This window comes from Python bivittatus, unplaced genomic scaffold (assembly GCF_059951505.1).
Source record: "Python bivittatus isolate LINGU-HERP-01145 unplaced genomic scaffold, Pbiv_v1 ctg000480_np1212, whole genome shotgun sequence".
Taxonomy (NCBI): Eukaryota; Metazoa; Chordata; class Lepidosauria; order Squamata; family Pythonidae; genus Python; species Python bivittatus.
This window is the reverse complement of record NW_028277075.1, coordinates 61,374,713-61,387,646: the sequence shown is the minus strand read 5'-3', so window position 1 is coordinate 61,387,646 and position 12,934 is coordinate 61,374,713.

The following is a 12,934-nucleotide window of genomic DNA, read 5'->3' as shown; positions in this document are numbered from 1 at the left end:
CTTTCCTTTGCTTACAGACCTGCAAAGGTTGTAAATGCGAGGATTAGTTGTAAAGTTACTTTTTCATCACCATCATAACTGCAAACTGTCACTAAAAGAGGCAGTCCCTAAATGAGGACTACTTGTACTATTTTTGCTCTCTGGCATTTCCGGGGGGGTTCTGATAGGATGAACTTTTTTCTGCAGTTAGAAGGTAGACTTCTCAGTCCTTTTACCCATGCCTCTTTATTTTTCCCATTCTACCACTATCCTGGTGTATTATGCAGAAAGGGAAACAGTGTGGCCTTCTTTAAAGACATAGTGTGTGTTCATCTGTCCACGTGCATGAGTTAGGAAATGTTTTGCTTCAGTATGAGTCACCTTATAGGAATTGCATTAATGTATTGATTTTAAAACATAGATGTATTAGAATATTACATTCATTATTATAAATTTCACCATGAATTCTGCATTCCTGTTTAACTTCAGTAGCAATAAATACCAGGTTATTTTCCTACTCCACATTAATTTCTCCTACCATCTTAAAACTTTCTGTAAAATAATAGACATATAGATACTATGTAAGAGAATAATCTTAACAATTCTCTGCAAATGGCATTCTAATAATTTCAGTACAGAAAAGTAGATAAAGTGTAACTTTCCATTTTCTGCTATTATACCATGGAAGTATTGCTAATAGTACTTGATGAAGATATTTTATTTTTAACTGCTGTTAGCTACCCAGAGTCAACATGATGAGATTGGGGGACATATAAATTGCTTAAATAAAAATAAACATTGCCCTATAACAAACCAAGGCATTTACATTTTCAATGTATACAACATGCAATATTCCCCATGTACATTCAAGGATAAAACTATAGTGAGGATAAAATATAGGATTGATGGAAGCCCTGGGTCAGCAGCATAAAGTTCAGGTAGGTAACTTGGGGAGCTGAGGAGCAGAATGTAACATTTTGGGACTGAAGGTCACCGTTGGGGGAACAATATTGCTAAGTGGAGGGGAGGGGTGGGTTCTGTCATGTCTTCAGGCAGAGCCACGGTTTTCAGGAGTTGGATCAGGGGAGGGAATTTGGAGTTTTTCCCTTTTTTGTTTTTGAAATTATATTAAATCTATTTATGTTATAGTTTTTGTGCATTTCCTAGCTGAGAATGATAGGAAACTCATGCCATGAATCTCTAACTATTATTTTTAAATGGGGTTCCAGGTGTTGCAAAAAAAGGGGGCATTCATCTCTGGTTGCCCATCTGTGCTGTAAAGACTTTATGAAGAGGCCACAATAAATGGGGAAGTGAGTGAGTTATCAAATTAATTCAGATTTTATATCAATTTGAAAACGGTAGGGATGATGATGATGATGATGATGATGATGATGATGATGATGATGATGATGATGATATGATTAAATATCTGGATACAATTTAATGCCTCATATTTGATTATGAAAAGCAGGAATGTTTAAATAGAAAAGTTTAGGCCAATTTCATAGATCACAAAACCTGATCCAAGAAAAAGCAAGCAAGCCCAGTTACATTTTCTTGAGATCTGCATTCAGTAGTGATTGTGCTGAGAGTCCAAATGCAGGCAGAATTACAGGAGTGACTCTTATTTTATCCCGGTCTGCAATGGGACCAAAAAGGGTCCCAGTCCCATACTGTTAGGCTTTCCTGGTAAATGGAAAGGGAGCACATCAGCTGAGTATAACCCATCTCAGGAAACACTAAGAAGACATCCACATTTCTTCCTAATGTAGGCTTGAAAATGCTTTGCCAACTATTCTTTAAGGACACAGCCATATATTCAGCAATCTTCTCTCATCAGCAATCAAAAACAGAAAACTGAGCGTTATTCCTGATGCAAAATATGTGAAATAGTATTCCCAATGCTAGCCTTGCTATATGTATGATTTGTGTCACTTTGGTGGTGACTGTGCTGATAACACAGGGGGGGGGGGATATGCTCTGTTTCTATTGGCTGCTTTGGGCTGCTGCATGTACTCCTCTTCCTCTCCCAGTTGCCACTGAATTCCCTCCGTGAATGTTTCGATTTGCAATGCTGGACTGATATGACATAAGGAGAGAAGCAGATGCACCAAGATTGATGGAGAAAGGTGTAGACTAGGAAATCTCTATGTCAACGTGTGTGTGTGTGAGTGTGTGTGTGCACCTGCCTTTGAGTCAGTGTTGACTCCTGGCGACTGCCTGGACAAGTCCCTGCAGTTTTCTTGGCAAGATTTCAGAAGTGGTTTGCCCTTGCCTCCTTCCCAAGATCACCCAGCTGGCTTCATGCCTAAGGTAGGACTAGAATTCACAGACTCCTGGTTTCTAGCCTGGTGCCTTAACCACTACCCCATACTGGCTGGTGCAACCTGCATGTACAGAAACTAAAGCCCCAAATGCATGGTGTTCTTTACTGCTACACAAATGTTACAAGCATCTTGCTATATTAAAGATCTATACATGCTAATGCTGTTGGGGCATTTTTGGCAGGCAGGATGCATTAAAATTTCTAGAGTAGTATTTACATTTCACAGTAAATGTAATCTAGAGATGTGTTCAGCCCCAGTGTGGAGGCACAGTGTCATTCCAAATATTAATATCTTACACCCCCAAATATTACAAATATCTTTTGAAAATTATTTATCTGTTTATTTAATCCATAGGCTTGTAAACTACTTCAATCGTAACTGACTCCAAGCAGAAACTGTTTGAAAGAGTTTATTCTCCATTATGAAGCTGCCTGATTTATAGGATCTTTAGTGAGACCATGATCTTATTCCAGCTACCTGAGGCACTGATGATGTGAAACAGACTCCTAGATTTTGGGACTCCCTGCCAAGAGAGGCAGAGTAGCCATCTCTTTGTATATATTTCTGCTAGCATGCAAACACTTTTTTTCCCCAAGCATTATCATGTATTATATACTGCCTAGTAACAAAAAGTAGCTGGTTTGCTGAATGGATGCTGTTTGTTTTATTACATATGTTTTCTAAGTTGTTTTTTTAATTGTGGTTTTGTTAAGTTGGGGATGGACTGAAGAATAAGTACATACAGTAAATTAAAAATTGAAATGTTCTTAAATACCAATAAAAGTGGATCCATGGTGCCTGAAGTTCATTCTTATAATCTACATACAAATTGCATGGAGCTTCCTCTCTGAAAATATTTTCCATGCAGACATCTTAGAATATTTGACACAATAAATGGGGAATGAATCCAAAACATAATGGCAAAATCCTCTGCATCTATTTCAAATGAACAAAATTTCAGTTTTGCCAGTAGTAATAAGGGACAGGGAACAACCACCAGGTGTTTAAAACATTAAGATGATACCTGCATAATAAAACACACAAAAATCCATTAGTTACACACACATGAACCTATGTGAAATGGTAGATATGTCAGCAGATATAAGATTTTTTTCTAAGTATTCCTTTAGTCTAGTTCCTACAAGAACAAGTGTCTAGGTACTGAGCACAGTAGTAGTTCTAGCAAAACATATGTAGGGTTAAAATCAATGAAAATATTTCATGTCAACCAGTGCAAAACAAGGGTGGTGTTAGATATTTCAGCTATCCGCAGCTTTTTTTCATCAAAGCTTCCTTTCAGGAAATAGCATAATTTAATGATACAAACAGGAAGCATCTGCCTTCTCCTATATGATAATAAAAAGGTCTCCTTACCGCACATAGGAAGGAAAAAATAAAGACCTGAAAAATGCTCTACCTTTCAATTACTTTGGCTTGATCATTAATGCAAGAGACATTTTCCTTTTTCTTTTTTTCAAAACGAAATCGAGATTATTTTTTTTTAAAGGAGAGTGGCATATTATTCTAGGAGAACCAGTTGACACATTCCCAGTTGCTTTTTGTGAGTGTGGATTATGCAGCATTGGGCAGACATTGGAATGATTTCAGACTGATTTACCTTTTACCAACCTGAAATGCAAACCGCTTTATGAACCTAATTAAACACTGCAGAGTTCCATGGGATGAGTTTACAGTGGATCTAAGATTGGTGCATCATTTATAAAATCAGACCAGTGGCCCATTCCAGTATTGTCTAGAATAATGAGAATTACTCTTTGAGGTTTTAGATAGGTATCTTTCCTAAACCTACCTGGAGATTCCAGGGGATTACCCGTGGGATGGGATATTTTTGTTAGTAAACACCTCTTCTACCACACATCTATAGCTTTTCCTTGTGAAAAGGTAGGAAAGAAAAGGAACCTTAGACTTGTTTAGCCATTGGTACAGCACTTAATGAATCCATTCATATAGCTGCCAATTGCCTTCAAGCAATTAACCCTTCGAAACAATTGCATCAAATGTATCACTAGTTCCTATTATTCCAAAGCCAATCTGACATTTCCTATTACATTCCATTCTATTTCTTCTTTAATTTCCCTAAAGAAGATAGAGGTACAGTATATTTTAAATGCGAGTGTTCCTCTATTGTTCCAAGCCCATTTCTTAATATACAATCTCACAAAGATTAACAAGGTAATTTATCTGGCATGACAAGAATTGAAGCGAAAAGAACTTGGTCCCTACTGACCAACTTAATGAATCAAACCTTTAGAGATTATAGAAAAAAAAACTACCTTTTCCCATAGGAACTTGCCACTCATCAAAATTTCCATGAAACGACTAATCCTATTTATTCTGATGAAAGAAATTAATGGACCTCTTATGCAAAATTATCTGACAATATTCCAAGATAAATAATTCATTCTTTTTCACCGAAACAGACCCCTCCTCCCAGTAGCTATAATGAAAACTGACTATAATAAATATAGAAACAACACATTAAAATAGATGGAGAAGGAGAAGGAGTCAGTAGCATTAAAGCATCCTTGTTCAGTAAAGCCCCAAATGCCATCCTTGCTCACTAAAAATAGGCAAACAAAAGAATCTGGAAGGTGATCATCACGAATATAGGATGCCAAATGATAGAGAGTCCTCCAGAGAAAGCTTCTGCTTCACAGCCCCTGAATCCTTCTCCTAATGCTCCAGGCATCAGAACATACTGGATTGTATCAAAAAGGGATGTTGATATATATAGAAATCCATGCTCACAAATTGTAGATACTGTGGAATATACTGTGGCATCCTTATCGTTGAGGAAAAATATTGTCAGGCTTTTAGAAAATACCTTATGTACAAAGTCATTAGTGTCCTTATGTGTTAAAAATAGGTTTATGATGTGGTGCCTTCTTCTCCAGGAAAACTTAGCCAATATAGCCTTTTGTCTATTCCATCTTCACCTCCTCCAATTTATAAGTCTAAAACACGAGACAGCTTGGCATCATCAGTTGCATGAACCTGTTTTGTTTCTTTTTCATGCATGGAAGAATAACCTTCCCTTTCTGCAGATCAGGAATGGTGGGAGATAATGATTGTGGGGTTTTCTATTTTTTTTTCTTTTTTTATACATTATGACACACAGCTATTCCATGCTAGCAAAGAGACCTGGCATTATGCAATCAATGAAGCCAGTATACTGGTCTCTTGTCTCATCAATCAGGTAGCAGATCCTTTAGGAGCCAATGCCATCTATATGGAGGAGGAATCTGTAGGCAGCAGAATGAGTCACTCATTTCATTTGAGACCATTACAGATTTCTTCTACTTCCCTAAAAGTCAACTGGCACATTTCCCCTGACAGAAGCTTCATGGATCCAGTGGAAGCTTCTATCACACACAGAGGAAGAAAGACAATTTTCAGTGATTTTTTCCTTTCCTTTCCTTTCCTTTCCTTTCCTTTCCTTTCCTTTCCTTTCCTTTCCTTTCCTTTCCTTTCCTTTCCTTTCCTTTCCTTTCCTTTCCTTTCCTTTCCTTTCCTTCCCTTCCCTTCCCTTCCCTTCCCTTCCCTTCCCTTCCCTTCCCTTCCCTTCCCTTCCCTTCCCTTCCCTTCTCTCCTTCCAACTCTCCTATGGTTGATCAGCCAACCCTCTGGACCAAATTTGGGGACTGCTGAATGGGAAACAGAATTGGCCAAATTCATCTCACTATCTGTTACACGAATCAAATCTTCTTCAACATCAAATTAGGTGAAGCAGCAAAACATGAAGAAAAAGTTGGCTGTGTTCTTGATACCATAGTAGAATTTAGATGTTTGGGAAGCATGGATTGTGCATACAAAACATATTGGTCCTTTACTTTCAGTCTGGCACAGCATACAAGCTTTAGTCTAATGATTCTCAACAACCAACCTAGAGGGTCTGATAGCCTTAGAGAATTGTGCTGGTGTTAGGAGGTGCTGTAGCTCAGATGATGGCAGCACTTAGTTGACTTTATGCAGGCTTAGAAACTCAGCAGGCTTGAAAAGTCAGAAGAAGGCAATGGCAAACCATTTCTGTCACCAAGAAAACTCCATGGACATATCAGCAGGAGTTAAGCTTAGCTTAAAGAAGCCTTTTCTTAGTTGCTATAGAGTAAACAGCCTTGGGTAAGCCACAGCAGTACTAACTTGGAGAGCTCAGGCTGTGGCTTGGCATTTGACCTCTGCTCATTTTAATCTGGTCCTGCCTGCCTGCACATATCCCCTTAATTGAGTTGGATAGGAACCATGAGTAATGCACAAGATTAATCTTGTTAACAATAGTCTTTCTAATAATTTAATAAACATTTTGGTGCAGACTGATTGCCCTGGGCCAATGCAGGCTTGCATTAATTAAATATAGTAAAAGGCAGGAAGTCAAACTTCACATCTTAGCCTTTTCATGGCACTGAAAGACCAACCCAGCAAGCTGGTCTTATCACAATGTACAATTCAAGGAAAATGAAAGGGCATTATTCATGAGGGTGGGACATCTGAGTGCTGAATCACTATCTCCACCCAAAAACATTCCTTTTATTTTTGTATAAGTGTTAAAGCTGCTTTTATATGGGTCTCTGTTTTACAGTTAACAAGGCTACTTGGCCAAAATACTCCCTGACTGGCACAAGTTATTGTTGAGGTCAATTTCTTAGATGTATTTAAAGATTAGATTCCTGATTCTAAGAATAGGATCTACAGTTACATATGCGCCATAATTTAAAAAAAAATTATAAAGCCCAAGAGTCAAATAGAGCAGTTTAATTCTACCCTTCCCTGTAGAAATACAATCCAAAATGGTTTCCTAATTTGTCCTGCAGATTTTGTCCTTTTTTCTTTTTTCTTTAGTGTCAAAAGTATTCAAGTTATGTGAAAGAAATTGCCATATTAGGAATATGGAATAGATACAAACCCAGGTTGTGCCTGAAAATACTTTTATGGCTCTCAGCATATTACAGAAGAGAAATGACAAGTAAACACAAATGGCTAACTTATGGTGACATATTAGAATTCTGTCAAGGGGAATGTAAAATAAAGCAAGAGAAGATATGGTGGCATAAGGATACATTTGTCAATGGTTTACTTATGTACAATTATCAGAAATATTTAAGGTAGATAAAAGATTTTTTGGTTTTGAGCACTGTAAGACTGAGTTTGAAATAGAATTGTGTACAAATGATGAACATGTTATTGCTAAAATAAACTGCAATTGAAATTTGAAACAGAAGAACAAGTGAAAGAATGTATGAGAAAGTGGGATAAAATCTTTGGTTATAATATTTGGATGGGACAGTGGGAGAATAAGTGGTTGAAAGGACTGAAATTTACACCACATTACAAAGAAAGAGAATTTTTATAAAATGATGTATCGTTGGTATATGTCACCGGAGAAACTGTCTAGAATGTAAAAAGAATTTATGTTGGAAATGTGAACAACAAGAAGGGACTTTTTACCATGCTTGGTTGATGTGTAAAAAAGCTAGAAAGTTTTGGATTCAAATACATACACTAATTCAGAAGATTTTAAAGATTAATATACAATTGAAACCAGAGGGGTTTTTTTTGGACTGATTGATAAGCAGTTGGGAAAAAAGTCATTGAACTTTATTTTTATATATGATAACTGCAGCAAGACTATCATATGCAGAAAGGTGGAAAGATTCAATATTACCCACAACCGATGATTGGAAAAGATGAGGGAACTTGCAGAGATAGCCAAATTGACATCATTGATCACAGAAAGGACATTATCTAAGTTTATGGTTGACTGGGAACACCTTATAGACTTTTTGCATGAAACAGAAAAAGATGAACTTATGACTTGTGGTTTTGATGATTAAAAAAATAAATTATAGAAAAAAATGAAAATCATGATATAACCATACAGTAAGAGGTAAATTTACATTTATACTTATAATTGCTGTAAAGAAAATTGGAAGCTACTTATTTATATTTTCCTTCTTTTTTCTTTTCTGCACTTTTGGCTTCGTTCTATTTCTCTTCTTCTTCTTCTTCTTCTTCTTCTTCTTCTTCTTCTTCTTCTTCTTCTTCTTCTTCTTCTTCTTCTTCTTCTATATATTAGTTTCTGTTAGTTTTTATCTTTATTTATAAAAAATTTAATAAAGTTATATATAAAAAACAATTTATGTGAAAGAAATTGATTCGTCAAATCAAGCTTGACGTCACTGATCAGATTTATACAGTAAATATCTATTTCATTTTATACAGTAGAGCCCAGAAACTCATCTTTTATCTTGCAAACCTAAAAGAAATTCCTTTACATTTAGCAGTTTATGTAGGTAGTAATACTGGTTACTTCTGAAATATTAACTTACAATGAGGGTTTTATTAAGGTTCCCATATTTAGAAATTTACAAGGTATGCAAATACAATGACCACAACATTTAGTTCAAACCCAGTTGGGAAGTTTGAAAAATAGCCTGATTTATTTCAGACTAATTTACATGCAAATGTAAATCCAAATCCAGATAATTATTGGGAAAACTAGCTCTCCATATTACCCATTGAGTATCATTCAAAATCAGCAAACTGCTTTAACTATTATTATTATTATTATTATTATTATTATTATTATTAACAAAATTCAAACAATAAGGTGTGGAACACTTTAGAAAAAAAATAACTTCAAGGCATTTTGTACTGGACACTTTATATTTTAATCAGAAAGAAAAAAGAAATTGCCAAAGCTTCATTGACTGGAGTTTCATTTAATTTTCTAAAAGGATGATATGACTACAAATGTTTGTGGGTTAGATTTATATCTTCCTTTTCCTCCAGAAGCTCCATCAATTTAGCTAGTACTCACTCTGTCCAACAATAGCCCTGTGGATAGCTTGGGCTGAGAGAAAGGTACTGGCTCCAAGTCACTCAATAAGCCTCTATGTCAGGTGTTCCTAAACGTTTTGCCATCACGCCTCCCTTTAGTGTAATCTTAATGTACACATCTCCCCTAAAAATCCAGATACCAATGAGAACACAAATGAACAATGAAAACAATACGACAAAACTTTGGGAAAGGTGGATTTATTGTAACAGTGGACAACTAAAAGATTCTTCACATCTCCCCTGGACTCTGTCTGCAGCTCCACGAGGGAGGTACACACCACAGTTTTGGAAATCCTGCTCTGTGGCTGGGGTTGGGCTTGAACTCAAGTTCAATAAAGGTGCTGAAAAGGGCATCCTTTCCAGGTTGGAGGTTTCCAGAAACACCCCCCAAAAGATAGACACATTGCCTATTCCAGTTTATTCACAATTATTATGGAACTTATATCCAATAGAGGTGTCCCTAAGATACTAGGCTGATTTCAGAAAGATAATTGCAATCCTTTTTAAGGAAAGAGTTTTTCTATATTGTATGTGTGAGATTGGTACTCCTTCTCTCACCTCCTTTGGAAATGGAAATTATATAAAAATAAAATATTTATTTATTTATTTATTTATAAGATTTGTATGGCCACCCATCCTAAAGCGCAACTCTGGTCGACTCACACTATATTACAATATATTATAGAAATACCCCTAAGGAAGAAAACTTCAAAATTTTGGAAAGGTGGTGCAGAGCTGGGAAGTTATAATGAAAAACATTTTAAGGTGTCTTTGTTTTTCTCCCTAACTTGCACTGAAGTTACGGAAAATTCCATGTGATAGCAGTAGGTTCTAGATAAGTTAGACAGGGGTGTCCTCAGAAGAGGCCAAGAAAATCAAGATGGCCTCTATCCCTGCATGATTAAAGCCCCACATATTAAAATGGGGTGAGGCTTTGATTGCACAGGTCTAGCTACCATCTTGATTCTCTTGACCCCTCCCTGCAGAGATCTTGAAGGTAGATGTATTGGCAGAGACCAGACTGCTTTAACAGTCAGCCTTTTCCAAGTAAACATCCAAAGCTACGTCCTCTCACTGATTGTTCCTAACTTTTTTTAACATTACTGTACTGCTTCTAGGAGAATGACTTATCAGATAGCACTGAATATTGAATAGCCACATGTTCTATTATTTGAAAATCTCTCTTTCAAATCACTGTCTTTGGGAGACCTACTAAACCTGTGAAGCTAGACCTGGCAATCACAAACTACAGTTCTTCCCCTCCCTCTTGCTCTACCTAAATTTGAATTATGTAGCATGCTTGGGGAGATATGTATCATTTTTTGCAGAAATGTTGCGTGTCTGAATTTTTCCCAATTCTCTACCACTAACATAGTTTAGGAAGGGTTCAGATTTTGACTCAGAGAACCCTGGACTGATCCTTGAATCTATTCAATTTGAGATTCTGGTTTATATAAATCCAGTACAATTCCCCAGAGTGACCCTTTAAATGATAGAATTTCCCACAAGTTCTTAAATTGACTGCCAGATTGTCACAGTTGTACAGTAATCTTAATTTGAATCTCTTTCATCAGCTTGGTTTTAAAAATACAGAACAAAAAAATAATTTGTGGTGGTCAGCTATGGAACTTCTTTCTTAGTTACTCAAGGAAAAGATCTCTACCTAATATGTCTTAATAATCAGAGATTTTACGTTATGAGAGAATAGAGTGAACTGGAATACCATGACATGATTCTGAAGTGAATGGTCTCTACACCAAAAATCTGGTCTATCTGTTAGTTCCTGTAATGGTGGTTTTGAAATGTCACATATGCTTAATTGACCTTAACATTTAATTCACTCTCTCAAATATTTCAGTCTGCTTTGGCACTAAGTCACCTGCATATTTGGTGACTCTACTTTTCACGTCCTTCCCAGGTCAACCATTAGTATGTGTTAAGCAGCACAGGTCCTAACACAGAAGGTTGGTGCATCCTGCTGTTTACCTCTGTCTATTGTGAAAACTGACCATTCATCCCTACCCTTTGCTTCCTATCTGTTCAGTCAACTGCTGATTCATGAGATAAAAGTTTTGAGCTTCCTTCATATTGCAAAATATTTATTTTTAGGGCCTGTTTCTGAAGATTATCTAATATGTAAAGCTTGTTATATTCACTCATATACTATTATTCAGATGCATATGATGTATGGATCCAATCCCAGAGGAAGAATGGAACCATCATGGAGTCACGTGAGAGGGATATCAAATCCATCTTGCCCATTGGTGCCATTCAATAGATAGAAACAGGGATTTTCCTCAAGCTTCCTTTGTTTTCATCTCTCTAGGTAAGCCATTAAACTCTTAATTTTACATTTGGTTATAAGTAGATCAAACAAAAGAATGATCATTCCATTCCCATCCCATCATCTGGGAAAATCCCATTTAAGGTTAAGAAATGCCATCTCCTGCCCCCATCATCTTTGGCACAGCAGTCCATATCTTTTGTGACTATCTGGTCCTTTTCTTCCTCATGCTAGGGCCCCAATTGCCTCTGGCCACATTTTTTTCAGATCTCCCTTGTGGATACAGCCAGTTATCTTCTGGACTTGGTAGCCTTTCCACCTATTTGGATATATTAGGACTACAGGTAGGCCCCAGTGGATCTGTTCTTAGATTATCTCAGTGTGAATTCCTAGTGTTCAGTGCGAGACTTGGGGACAAGAACCAAACAGCCCATTCTCTGTTGTACCCTAATTCTTCAGTCCTTGAATTTCTATTTGGAATATTGCTGGTTACTTATACAAAGAAGGAACATATTCAGGAATTTAATGTGCAAGGCATTTTTAACACTATGCCTTCCCCCTAATGTGGCACAATGGAGACTACTGGAAATCTTTACCATCTCCATGAATGAAATGACCAGGATATCTCAAACCAAGCGTGAGATACTACACAGAAATGTAGAATTGAGCTAAGTGTGCTATACCTTGATCCATCTTTCTCTTTATCTACTGCATGGTCTCATGAACTCCACCTGCTTTTTCTGAATCTTACTGGTACTGCTTGAACAGATACTGGTCATTTAGTTGACATGGGAATATAAGATATCTTATGGTAAACTTGATTTGTAATGCTATTTTAATGCTGATAAGACTTATATGATCCTTAGTAGTCCTGCATATTGTAGGTATGCATACAAAATATACCTCTACTACAAATGGCAACATATTCCATAATGCACCACCCTCCTCTGAGCCCACCTAAATTTCAGTTTTACATGCCAAGTCACAATGAGGTCATGGATGAGGGGAACTTTATTACCCACCAACCTGGAATTTAACAGCAGCAGCCAGAGATCAGAGCTACTGAAGATCTTCAGTAGCTCTGATATCTTGACAATATGGTTGAACACTAGGAGTTGGAAGGCAGAACTTGTATCAAATATTGATTTAGCTTTCCCTGTATGCAGCCTGCTCCCAAGTTCCCACCATATAACCCTCTGTCCATCACCGTTGAGATGTTATTACCTGCCTGATCTTCTCCATCAGTCCCAATACCACCTCTCCCCCAAGTCCCAGGATCCATCTTACATAAACATCTCCAAACAAACAACTAGCCAGCCTCAGCTGTCTATCAATCCATAGCCACCCCGATGGTATTTCTGCTGTGACACAGTCAGAATATGCAGGGGAAGGATAACAATTACTGTAATATTATTTATTTATTTATTAAACCAATTTATATAGCTGCCCATCTCACCACAGGGGACTCTGGGCATCATACAAAAAC